This window comes from Schistocerca cancellata, chromosome 10 (assembly GCF_023864275.1).
Source record: "Schistocerca cancellata isolate TAMUIC-IGC-003103 chromosome 10, iqSchCanc2.1, whole genome shotgun sequence".
NCBI classification, from domain to species: domain Eukaryota; kingdom Metazoa; phylum Arthropoda; class Insecta; order Orthoptera; family Acrididae; genus Schistocerca; species Schistocerca cancellata.
This window is the reverse complement of record NC_064635.1, coordinates 11,191,651-11,205,572: the sequence shown is the minus strand read 5'-3', so window position 1 is coordinate 11,205,572 and position 13,922 is coordinate 11,191,651.

The following is a 13,922-nucleotide window of genomic DNA, read 5'->3' as shown; positions in this document are numbered from 1 at the left end:
CTATGTGGAACATTTCGCAACGGCGGTTACATTTCAGACTCTACAGCCTGCTGCTAGAGCAACAGTTAAAACCGGAAGATTACGGCCGACGCCTCACAATGCAGGAAGGAGTTGAGGATAAACATTTCGCCTCCAATATGATGATCAGCGAAGAAGCGGCCTTCCATTTATCTGGAAAGATGAGCCGCCACGGTGTGGGAGTGGGGGGGGGGGCTGAAAGTCCTCGTGAAACTGTGGCGCATGCACGAATTTCGCCGAAGGCTATGTTTTCTGCGTAGTGCCACAGACGTAGCTGTAGGGGGCGTTCTTCTTCTGTGAGAAGACTGTGACGGGTACCTCTCACCTCGATATGTTGCAGTCGCGGCTGTTTCCACAGCTGATTGCTGATTCCGAGAATTTCATCCTCCAACAACACGAGACAACCCCTCGCTGTAGTACCGATGTTGACTGCAACCTGAACGACGAATTGGATTGGGCCTATTGGTGAAGATGAAGTGGCTCTGTTCCGTCGGCGCTGCAGATCGCCTCACCTAACGCTTTGTGATTTTTTTTTCCCACAGGATTCTGCTACATAGCATGTGGAACGAATTTGACTGCCGCTTGGACGTTTATCGTTTGCCAGTACGGGCGCTCATAGGACATGTTCAGAATGTAAAATTCATATCTGGTGGATTTACGGTTCTATTCATGCAGCAATCACGTTCGTACACGAAATACTTTGGAACATACAGAGTAGCCGACCGGAGTGGCCGTGCGGTTCTACGCGCTACAGTCTGGAACCGAGCGACCGCTACGGTCACAGGTTTGAATCCTGCCTCGGGCATGGATGTGTGTGATGTCCTTAGGTTAGTTAGGTTTAATTAGTTCTAAGTTCTAGGCGACTGATGACCTCAGCTGAAGTCGCATAGTGCTCAGAGCCATTTGAACCATTTTGAACATATAGAGTTTTGCAAACGAATGAATTATTTAGAGTAACCTAGTATTACAGACTACTGATGGTATCTATTATTGAGAGGCACCCACATGCCTTGCTCATACTGTGGCATCAAGCAGTCAGGCCTGCAAGATGAGTGGTCTGACAAGCGAGTGGATTTATTCTTATTTATCGCAAAACATCAATGACTGATTATGAGCTCCAGTACTCACAATTAAGCTACAAATTATTCTCATGGTTGAATATTACGCAACGGAAACGGATAACGCACACCTGACTATTAGTAATTTACACAACTCTGATTGTTCACTACGCACTGCCAATACCACATTTTCTTTCTTGCTCAACGGCTTTGTTCAACACGTGGCCATCGCACTGAATGTGAATGGCGCACACATTATAAATTCTGGGTATCATGACAACATACAATTCGAAGGAAAGGCCACCAATCTTTTTCTTTTCACTATCTTATTTATTCCGATAAATTCTATTATGGTTCAAAGATAACTTAAACACACCATTACATTTTATACAACAATTACACATGAGAAACTGCGCCCAGTGGGCATGGCTTCACATTGGTGACTCTCTATCTTATGGTCTCGTAATTATCTAACGCTACAGTGCACTTCCTGGATAGGATGGTGGATCTTTTGCTATATCTCACACTTCGACTCTCACAGCCATCATCACGAAATTTTACTCCAGACGGAGTGGTACAAAAAGGAACATGCATAACTCACTGACTCTGAACCTATCTTGCTGCTCTCCCATGCAAACCACACATACTTAAATTACACGAAATACATCACACTGGCAACATACAATACAACACAAAGAATAGTCACAACGTTAGAATCACATCACGTTCAGCTTCCCCACTTCAATTAGAATTCATCCCAGTTTCACACGACACTGCCCCACTTCGTAACTTTTCTTTCCTATTATGAACGCTGGAGGATACATGCATGTCTTCCTGTGCAATACAAGCCAAGTGGCGTTGCTGGATAGACGGCTGACTCACCTTGCTTCACTCTCAGAGTATTAGAGTTTGAATCCAGCGTCACACGGTAACATAACACGCAAAGTAATATTAAGAACATATTCGTCACACACGCGAGTCCTCAACTGATACCATGGACGAGTACTTCTCTTTATCCTTTGTCTCACACACAGATTGAGACTCACACAGTACTCATCACGTGGAAGTACTCGTCTCTAATTTCAAGTCCTGCACGCGCCATTTCTTAAATATTTCCAACTTATAGCACACGCCAGTAATTCAGCTTAACTTTAACACTCGTAAGTATTTCAACTTTTCCCCTAGGACGCAGCTACATAACATGTGGAACGAATCTGACTGCCGCTTGGGCGTGTATCGTTTGACAATAGGGGCGCTCATAGGACATGTTTAGTATGTAAAATTCAGATATGGTGGTTTTACGGTTCTATTCATGCCGCAAACATGTTCGTACACGTATTACTTTGCAAAATACAGAGTTTTGCAAACGAATGAATCATTTGCAGTAACCTAGTATTAGAGAGTACTCATGATACCTATTATGTATAGGTGTAACATGTTTGGCACACACAAACAAAACATTCAGCCATAAAAGAAGGGCCAGCCGGGGTGGCCGAGCGGCTCTAGGCGCTACAGTCTGGGACCGCGTGACCACTACGGTCGCAGGTTCGAGTCCTGCCTCGGGCATGGATGTGTGTGATGTCTTTAGGTTAGTTAGGTTTAAGTAGTTCTAAGTTCTAGGGGACTGATGACCTCAGATGTTAAGTCCGATAGTGCTCAGAGCCATTTGAACCATTTTGAACCATAAAAGAAGGAATTTTTGTTTACCTGCTTGGTAAACAGCATTGAAGCACTAACATGAGGAGTAATGCCTCCAAACGTGTGCAGTACCTCAGTAACTCAATGCTTTGACTGAAGCACTTTCAGAATATACGCAAGTGCGTTTGTTGTTAGAGCAGCATGAGTCAGCCCGCTGTGCAAGTGCTCTACGGAAGAGGCGTGGAGAATGGCTGAAGTGTCAACCAACGCGGAGGAGAGTGACTTTAACCAACTGAGTGCCAGCATCGTTCTCACCTCCCCCACCCCCTCCCCTCTTTATTTGCAGTGCCCTACATATGTGCGCGGTGAGTCTACCTCTGACTGGCTTACGGCACCAGCCGGGATGCGAAAGCGCTAACCCGCACTTTGGCAAGCGATTAGGGTACCGAGCGACTGGAAAAAGAAACGCAGGTCATTCTCGTTTTCAAGAAGGGTTCTAGGACTGGTACAGTTCATTATAGGTCAGTACCGCTGTCGTCAGTCTGTCGTAGTATTGTGGAACATGTTTTATGCTCACGTATTATGGCGTTTTGGCGTTTTTGGAGAACGAAAATCTCGCCTACAACATGGACTCCGCAAACAGAGAACTTTGCATAACTCAGCTCGCTCTGTTCCTCCATGTGAACCAAAGCGCTGTAGGCAACGGCCCCCACGTTGATGCCGTGTTCGTTGACTTCAGCTAGGCTTTTCGTAACGCACTGCCGGTTAGCGAAAACAACCGCGAGTTTACCGAGTATCGGACCAGGTTTGCAGACTGAATTAGAGACCCTCCCAGGAAAAACTCAACACGTCGTTCTTAACGGAACAAAATCGACAGATGTAAAGGTAATTTCCGGAGTACCCCAAGGAAATGTCGTAGGACCGCTACTGCTTATAATATAGATATATTATCTACCAGAAGGTGTCGGAAGCTCCATTAAGCTATTCGCAGAAGATGCGGTGGTCTAACAGAAAGTAGCAACGCCAGAAAACAGGATCGATTTGCAGTGTGACATATTGCCCTTACGTAGGAAAAGAAATCCACTACCGTACAACTATACCATCGATCTCAAATTGCTGAAAACATTATCTACCATAAAGCAGCTAAGAGTAACCCTCCGGAGTGACCCTCAGTGGAATGACCACATAAAACAAATAGCAGGAAAAGCAGATGCCGGACGGAGATTCGTAGGAAGAACCTTAAAGAAATTTAACTCATCCAAGAAGGAGTGGCTTTCAAAACACTCGTTCGATCGATTCTTGAGTACTGCTCATCGCTCTGGGACCCCTACCAAATAGCACAATAGTAGATATATGGTTCAAATGGCTCTGAGCACTATGGGTCTTAACGTCTGAGGTCATCAGTCCCCTAGAACTTAGAACTACTTAAACCTATGTGAGACCTTAACTTTTCCCGGCGAATCGAATGTTCAAATAACTTACGGCTTCGCTGCCGGGTGACGTCGTCGAACACAGCCGATATTTCGACAGGAGCACACCCTGCCATTCTCAAGGCACAAATGCAAGGAAGAAAAAATGTACAAGCAAATTTAATACCTCGGTTGACAGAGGAGAAACAAGGAAGACACCACACACAGGACAAGTGTCAACACAACCAAAGATAACCAACGTCAGAAATATCGATAGTTACTATTAATCAACAGGTGAGGTAGCACTAATTCTGTCCCTCTGTTTTTTGATGAGAGACAGAGTCGGATTCCAAGCAGCATTTACACAAAATCCACCATCTCTGTTAATAAGGTTGCTTGATAGTCTGATTTTAACAGCTTCCTTAATAACACTATCCCAATAGCTGGACGTCCAAGCCAGAATCTCCGTGTTGTTGTATTCCATAGGATGACCGGTGTCAAGGCAATGTTCTGCAATAGCGGATTTGCTCGCCTGTTGTAAGCGTGTGTGACGCTTATGTTCAATACACCGGTCTTCCACAGTCCTGATTGTCTGACCAATATATGACATGCCACAACTGCAAGGAATACGATAGACCCGAGCCTTACGCAAACCAAGATCATCTTAAAGACCACTTTAAAGGCTGCGTGTACCACTGCTACCAATAAACCAAAAGCGGCTGCAGTGGAGGCGTTCCAACGTGTCTCACAACAAATTGCACATTTTTTCAACCGAAATCGGCAGAGGAAAAAGAGTGTTGCTGTACTTACTGAACACCCGTCGTAGATGTACATTTAGATTAGGGTGCGTACACTTCTAACTTCAGAAAGTCGGCGAGTTTAGGAGATGAGCTCCACCCCTGCCGGCACACAGGCTGGCTCCTACACCCGCGAGGGCTGCTGCCTGACTTCCACGATTTGGAGAGCTTCCAGCCGCTGAACGAAAAACTGTCTCAACATCGGTGCGTCTCAACCAGTGATCCCCAGGAACAGAGTGCAGGCATTTGCACTGGCCAGTTCCTGCTCCCATTAACAGCATTTCTCTGCAGAGTGCTGTTTTCTACTGGCACCTTTCGATCGTTCATTTACACATCGTGGCAAAGCGACTGGCCCTTAGACCATCGTAGTTGGCTCTGACAAGAACCTGTGTAGGAGGACTGCAGTGATTCTGATCGATCATTTCCAGATTGGACAATAGTCCTTCTCCTGGACACTAGCACCCACAGATTGCTCTTACGCAGCAATCAATGTTCTGTTATAAAGACGACAGGAAAACTGAGTAACACCTAGTCACATGGGCAATGTGAGTTCCTACCGCTCTCCGATGGGGAGGAATAATTATTCATGGAACTGTCTCGATGTTTTCTTTTCATTTACTGGTATTTATCCGTCTTCAGAGAGATTTGATGCAGCACTCCTCGGGGCTGCTCCCGTCGGAGGTTCGAATCCTCCCTCGGGCATGGGAGTGTGTGTTGTCTTTAGCGAAAGTTAGTTTAAGTAGTGTGTAAGCTTAGGGACCGATGACTTCAGCAGTTTGGTCCTATAGGACTTACCACAAATTTCCATTTCCAGCACTCCTCCTCTCCCCCCCCCCCACCCCCCACCCACCCCCCACGAATTCCTCCCTTGTACCAAACATTTCGTCTGAGAGTAGCAGGTACAGGGGTTGGACCAAAATATCGAAACATCGCATACAGAACACATTACCGTGACTAAAGTGTTGTAGGAAAAGTATTGGCATACAGAGTAGGCTCCAGTAACTTCGGCATGGATACAATACAGGTCCTGTGTGGTTTTCAAGGGAATGTTATACAACTCTTGCTGCAAAGTAATGGAAAGTTAAGTTAATAATGACAGCGATCGTGTACCCTTCGCTGCTAAGTAGATCACAAAGGCACAGTGGTATCCAGAGGAGATGCGATGATTCATCTTCGTGCTCACAAAACCAGTCCTGGCTGATGCGAGCCTTGTGGTCAGGGGCACTGTCGTCTTGAAGCGCAGTATCATCGTTGGGGAACAAATACTGTACCATGGGATGGACCTAATCAACCAAAATTGTCACATAACCCTTGGCAGTAATGCGATCTCGCACAGTAACCAAGGGTCCCATGCAGTACCACGATATGGCAGCCCAAATCATTACCGAACCCCCATCTTGTTTCACTCTTCGGACGTAAACTCGGCCAGAAGTTGGAAAGAGACTCAACCGACGAAATGACTTTCTTCCACTGCTCCACAGTCCAGGTTTTATGGCTTCGGCACCACGTTTCCGTGTTATGGGCATTAGCATCACTGATCAGCGGTTTTGCATTCCAGCTAACGCTGAAATTCCATGCTTCTGCAACTCCGTTCGCGCTGATTTGTCGCTTACAGGCCTCTAGAGTACGTCATTCAGCTCCGCAGTGACTTTTACAACACACGTCGTGTTAGTTGTAACACCCCACCCGTCACTTATCTGGTTTTCGTGTGTGTTCACCCCAGGTAATTGACTAACAGATCAACAGAGAGTGCAAAACTGCCGCAATGTCGGATAACGCAAAGAAAGTAATAAGGCCCTGTGACTCCTGATTGAACTGCGGTGGCAGTGTTGACATTAATTGACCACTTTTTAATTAAAAGAGGTGCACATTGATGTTATATTCAGCTATTGAACACCAGATGCAAATGTTGAACATAAAATTAATTAAGAAAGTGACTTGGGATTTCAACTACTTGATTGAAAACAGACGCAGTCGATTAGCACAGATTTATTTTAACTCACGACCTTCAATGATCACATTACATGACTCTCCTAACAGGCAGTGGTAATAAATTGCGTTTGCGTGGAGTAAAGCGCGATAAATCAAAAGTAATTCCTATCGACTGACCCAGGCGTAACGCGAAGTGCGAGAAGAATTCTACAATACACGGCCCATGAAACCCTGGACGAAACTGCCGACGTGATCCAGCAAATTAATCAGTGGCTGGAGCGGGCGCAATGTCACGGAATTCAGCGTGGCGGAGCGGCGTCGTTGTGCGGACGTCGGCCGACCTCGTGGTGCTGCCCTCGTCTATTCGCTCCTAGCTATCTTGCTCAGTACATAGCTGAACCCAAACTTCCTATCTCCAAGCTCAATCGTTCCATTTGCTAAGCCCTAAACTGCAGAGATGCTCACTCTTTCTCAGGCAAGCTGAGTCAAGATCGCCACGTCTGCACTCTAGGCAAGCTGGGAACGGAAGACCTCTACGGAGACTTCTCCCAGTCCACTCTTCACCTCGTTTTCCCCTCCAGCAAAATCACTTACGCGAATTGCAGCGCAAGTCGCGTTAATTATGCGTCGCTTCCCAGTGCCGACGAATGCCTGCTCTGGGAAGTGAACAAATTCCCACAAAATTTCCCTTCCTCTCAACTTCTGATATTTAGCTCCTCCCAGGCCACCCATCAAGGTAGCGTCTGCACAAACACCAATTTTTCCGGAATTCTGACTTCCAGGAGAGTACTTCAGATTCCTCGGTCCTACGTTCCATCGGAGGCCGGCGTATTTCATTCTGTCGCTCTCCACCTGATTTACTTCAGACTCTGCAGACTGTGAATTCAGCGTGAAGTTGCTATAGTCAAAACACACATATTTTGACCTCTGTTGACTGCTCCACCGTAGCTTTGCGTGGCTTTCTCGCATGTTTCACTGAAAACGGGACGACGGACATTTATCAACAGGCGTACAAGTTCTCTACTAGCTTCTAGTAAATCGACGCGTTTCCACAAAGTTTTCATGTCGTGTGAATTACTTTAAAACCATCACCCAACATTAATTATTCCAATACGTCCATACTATACCCTCTACAAAGTGCATTGTCCCTTGTCAGTCATTTTTGTTCAGCCCTACTGTTCACTCAGCGAGAGTTAGGTGATCTTTAATGACTTCATGTAAGGGGCATAGTTCTTGCCATCTTACATAGTTTTCGTCATAATCATCTCCAATGACCGCCTCGTCGCCGTCACCATAGACACTCTTTCCTCTGCGTTGTGACGTGTGTTTTTCAGTGTGGTATAAGTATCCGATGCAGTCCCTCTCAAAGCACAAACACTTCGTCTACCTTGGTTTCGGAACAACAGCCAACAACTCGAATCCACTAAGCTTCGACATAATACGATCACAACTACAGAGAACCCTGTTCTGACCACTAGTTACACTTGGTAGCGTATTGAGGGCGGCGCAGCGAGTCCGTCAGTGGTCAAACACGTCAGTGCAGCCTGCAGTTCGGCTAGCACTTGTATTCATGTTGAAGCACGCATTTTTCGGGGTCAATCTATTTCTTTTTCTCCAAACCACTGTATCCGTTGGGCATATTCCAATGTCTGTTTTGCCTGGCAGTTTCTACCCTATACGGCTCCCTGTACTCCCTGACGTCTGAACACGTGTACTATCGTCATGTCCCTTAATATTTCCCACAAGTTCCTCTCCTCATCCCTTACCTTATCAATCGAACTGTTTTTCAACACATTTCTACAGCACCAAGTTTCAAACGCTTCGACTTCCGGCAGCCCACGATTAACTTCCAGACGGTGCGCTGCTTCCAAATGTGCATTTTCAGAATTTTTTCCCCCCAAACTGAAGTCAATGGTTGATACTAGCAGTAACACGAGCACGACGCACGGAAATATCTCGTTGCCTCCACATTCATCCTGGGCAAAAAGAATACAGCGCCATCTTGAAAAGCTGGCCGATGCGACCGAGCGGTTCTAGGCGCTTCAGTCCGGAACCGCGCTGCTGCTACGGTCGCAGGTTCGAATCCTGCCTCGGGCATGGCTGTGTGCGATGTCCTTAGGTTAGTTAGGTTTAAGTAGTTCCAAGTTCTAGGGGACTGATGACCTCAGATGTTAAGTCCCACAGTGCTCAGAGCCACTTCAACCACCTTGAAAAACAGTCACCTGTAGCTGCCAGTATCATGCTGTGCCAAGATACCACAAGTGCCCCACTCAGCTGACGGTGCTTGTTTCATTCTGGTAGTGCGACCTACGATAAATGCAGGCGCGTGTGCGACGTCAGCAATGTTGTGTTACTCCCCGCCGACACAAACGCATTAATACTGCGGCTCGTGTACACTGTAAGTAGGCAGTTTAGGTTTTTATGTTGGTAACGCCATGTAGCGGTCGATATGAAAATCACTGACTTGTGCTGTGTGCAGTCTATGGCTGGTTGGCATTGTTGTAATATTAGCTATTGTAGTGTTGGGCAGCTGGATGTGAACAGCGCGTAGTGTTGCGCAGTTGGAGGTGAGCCGCCAGCAGTGGTGGATGTGGGGTGAGAGATGGAGTTTTGAGAGCGGATGATCTGGACGTGTGTCCATCAGAGACAGCAAATTTGTAAGACTGCATGTCATGAACTGAGATATATATATATATGTGTGTGTGTGTGTGTGTGTGTGTATGTATATATATGTATATTAAAGTGAACACTATTAAACTAAATACATTCTTTGTTATCTATGAAAATCTTTCATTTGCTAACTATGCCTATCAGTAGTTAGTGCCTTCAGTAGTTAGAATCTTTTATTTAGCTGGCAGTATTGGCGCTCGCTGTATTGCAGTAGTTCGAGTAACTAAGATTTTTGTGAGGTAAGTGATTCGTGAAAGGTATAGGTTATTGTTAGTCAGGGCTATTCTTTTGTAGGGATTTTTGAAAGTCAGATTGCGTTGCGCTATAAATATTGTGTGTCAGTTTAGTGTTGATCAGAATAAGTAAAGAGAGAAATGTCTGAGTACGTAGAGTTTCGCTCAGCTGTTTGAAAATCAAACAATGTAAGAGGTTTATCAGCACAGTCATTCATAAATTTTTCAATGGGGACGTTTCAACACTGTAAAGCTTGTCAAAGATTTTGTCGAATGTGTTACACCAAACTACTTCATTCGAGTTATTACATACTCGTAAAATTGTTCATCATTGCCGTCTGGGAATATATGCCGAACAGTTAATCGACTGTACAACATATGTTGGTGGCGAGCGCATTACGTTAGAAGACAGAAAAATGGAAACGATTGTGGGTGAAACCGTGTTTGGCGAGAAGCTCGAAATGTTTTCCGAATTTTCTTCGTCAGCTGCAGTGTGAGGACATAAAGAGCAACGAAAATTGCTTGAGAATGGACGAACAAACATTTCAGTTTGCCCTCATCAAACTGACCTCTCATATTTACAAATACGGTGCTCATTGAAGAAACACCTTTTATTAATTTCATTAATCAAAAATCGTTCAAATGGTTCTGAGCACTATGGGAGGTCATCAGTCCCCTAGAACTTAGAACTACTTAAACCTAACTAACCTAACGACATCACACACATTCATGCCCGAGGCAGGATTCGAACCTGCGACCGTAGCGGTCGCGCGGTTCCACACTGTAGCGCCTAGAGCCGCTCGCCCACTCCGGCCGGCTCATTGATCATAATCAGTGTTTTTGGAAAGCCTGCAACTGTCATTCAAGACTGAAATAATAAAACACTGCACTAGTTACGTATTTTTTCACGCTTAATATGACACGTTTCGAGAATTTATTCTCATTACGAAGAGGAAATATTTACATGGGTATTGAAGGTGTTTTTACCTGTATTGTTCTGCCTCTCTTGCCCTTTCTGTGGTTTACTGCAATCAGACTGATTTCTTCTGTCCCACTTTTCGAAACCTCACTTAAAATACTAAGTAAATGTATGCTTGAACATGAGAATAAATTCTCGCGAAGCGTTGTGCGATTCGTGAAAAAAGTACGAAACTGGTGCTGTGTTTCACTATTAAAATAATGAAAGCAATTTCTAGTAAAAGATCGTCTCATTGTCAGATTAAGTTTTTTATAAACCGGAGAAAGCTATTCCCGCTTGTAATATAGATCTCGATTCCCACAGTGTACCATTTTACGTATTACTTCGGAAACGTGTGAACTAATATATAATTCACCTAAGGAGGAATTTGTGAAGGTTAAGCCGGTATTTGTAGTACAAATCAATACGTTTATTTTACTTATGCTCACTCTGAACAAACTTGGCTTTTCAGATCTCCATCTCCTTCCACATCCTTCCTTTCTTTATGTAAGCTTAATATCATGCATAGTGTAGCCATCTCGAATGGAGCTGACTGCTGCAGCTATTTCTTTGTAAGAGTCCAACGACTTATTCGGCTTTTGTAGTTAGCGTGCTCTGTGTTAAGAAGAGTTTCATATTCTTCATAATTTGCTATGATCACTGCGGCGGTAGTCACGCACTTAATATAATACGTCATTTTATAGCTTAAATGCGCTAAACCAAGCAAAGCGACACGTATGCAACGGCTCGTTCCAATTGCTATCAAATATCTTTGCTACAAGCTTCCCTACTACATAGTCAAACGTAGACCATATGATTTGACGAAGGAGCTTTGAGAAGTATTTATCGCTGGCCACAAACACTACGCTGCTGACGTCACACATGCATGCGCTCAGGTCTGTATTTATCTTAGTCCATGTTCTAATGGGTAGTGACGTAATTCGTACGGGCACCAGACAAGACCCACGTCAGAAGTACGAGGTATCTTATAAATCAAATTAAGTTTAATGTAATTTTAAATTATGCTGACGGTCTCGTAGACAGATAATACAATGCATCCTAATAATATTTGTAGTCCCCCACAAATTGCCGATTCTCTTCCCATGCAATTCGTGTTTATAATACCACGTGTTTCAAAATGAATAGTGGAGTTTTAAGGCTTTCTAGCATTTATTAGAGTCAACACACGTTTATAAATAATGAAGAGCAAGTCAAATGAAAAAATTTTTTGCATACCGTTTCAAATGGGCACCTATGTGTCGCGCTAGTAACAAAGATGGCGAGTAGTGAACAGAAAGCTTTTTGTTTTCCGCAGTTGGCAAGGACTGAATCTGTAGTTGCAGCGCAGAACGCGTTCCAATGTAACCCTCCAAGTGACAGTAAAATCCGTAGGTGGAATCATCAATCTGAACACATGGGCTGTCTTTGCAAAGCGAAGAGCACGAGACGACCGAGGGTAGTTGAGGAATGTGCTGAACGAATGGGAGAGTCAGTCAGGAAGGCTAGTCGTGAATTAGCAGTTCCAGCGACTTTTAAGCAGATGCTCACATTTACGTCCTTATCGTTTGCCGTTGTTACGAGCTCCGTCAGCCTACTGAGAAGTGATAACAGGATGTCGGGATCTGGGAGTGGATGCCACTTAGCCCACAGAAGCAAACACAGTTAGTTATCTTTATTTCACACAATATTTGGCCTGTACACGTCAGCAGTAAGTACACTTGATAATTGATCGCAACAACAGCTTATATATATATATACACGTCGGTTTGTTTCTCGTTACATACAAAATGATTTTAAAGCGGAATTTTACGTGCCCATTCGATAGCGAAGGCCCACTTTAGTGCGATATTCGTTTATCGATGTATGTTAACAGAGACAGTAAAACACGAGGAATAATAATCAATATTCCATCAGCGACAGCATCCCTCTGGCCCGCCAAGCATGCAGCGCTACTCAGGCATTGCCATTTAATAAACAACGACGCTTTTAAGTAGAGGACTCCATCCCAGCAATGCAAGAAACCACATAAGTAACGCCGGCCTACAAACAGGCACGCGCGGCGAGGACTCAAAAGGCTGCACCTTAAGTTTCTACAAGGCGTTCACTGAACATTCAGCCACTCACTCCTCGAAACAGTGCGCGCCACAACAACAAAATACAACTATATAAAACAGAGGGACTCTTACCAGAAACACTCTTTGAAAACACTGGACACACAAAAACCACATTACCAGAACACTCTGCAAAACATGAGGCAAGGTTGTGCCATACACTAGGTGCCACGCAATTTTGTTTACTCACGACAAACACTTTGCGCTTTTAAAAAAACATGACCATTAACTAAACACAACAGTTATTCGGTGCACTGATGATAAACGCTTCACACATTAGACAACAACAATTCTTTGCCTTTTCAAACACATGACCATCAGTTTAAAAAACTTAATTAGCACACCGAGAAGCTTACTGCACAGACCTTGCCCTTTAATCAGGCTTCCCAAGTAACGGTTAAGTTAGGAAAAGCACACAGTTTGTTATTCAGTGCCCCAGTGACAAGAGCTGCATGATTGCTTTGCTAAGAGAACAACTCTAGTGAGTGTATGTCGTAAGATAACTACCTTTAAAAGTCAGGATAAGAAATCAGTAGCAGCGGCTTCTAATCATTGTTTAGCACAGTTTTAACTTAAGGCGAGGACAGAACGATGTCAGCATCCTTTAACATGACAGATCACTATCACATGCAATCAGTAACCAGACAGCACAGTGTCAAGGAATCAAGAGGACGACAAGATTGCAGAAAGATGATCACCATTCTCAAAACTGACGTCCTTTTTTACAGGATGTTGCGACAAACTTCGAGGGGCTGTAGAGGGTTTCTTGGGGAACAAATCAGGGATGGGAACCTGTGTCTGGAAACGTCATCTGGAGACGCCACAGAGCTTCGAAGTTATAGGCGTCGGCACCTGCAACTAGGCCACCCGTTCGGCAGCAAACGTGGCTATAGGATGCGTTCCACAGTTGGAACGTCTCGCAATGTTGTCTGGTGTTCAGCCATTGCGACTGATTGCCAGTGGAGAAGGTGGAGCTGGATGATGCATAGGTATGCCTGGTCTCATGTGAATTCCGTTGCCTCAGTGGATGACAGCTTCAGACACAGGTTGAAAGGTGGCTACACTGAGCCACAGCGCCAGAGATCGCGCCAGAGAGTA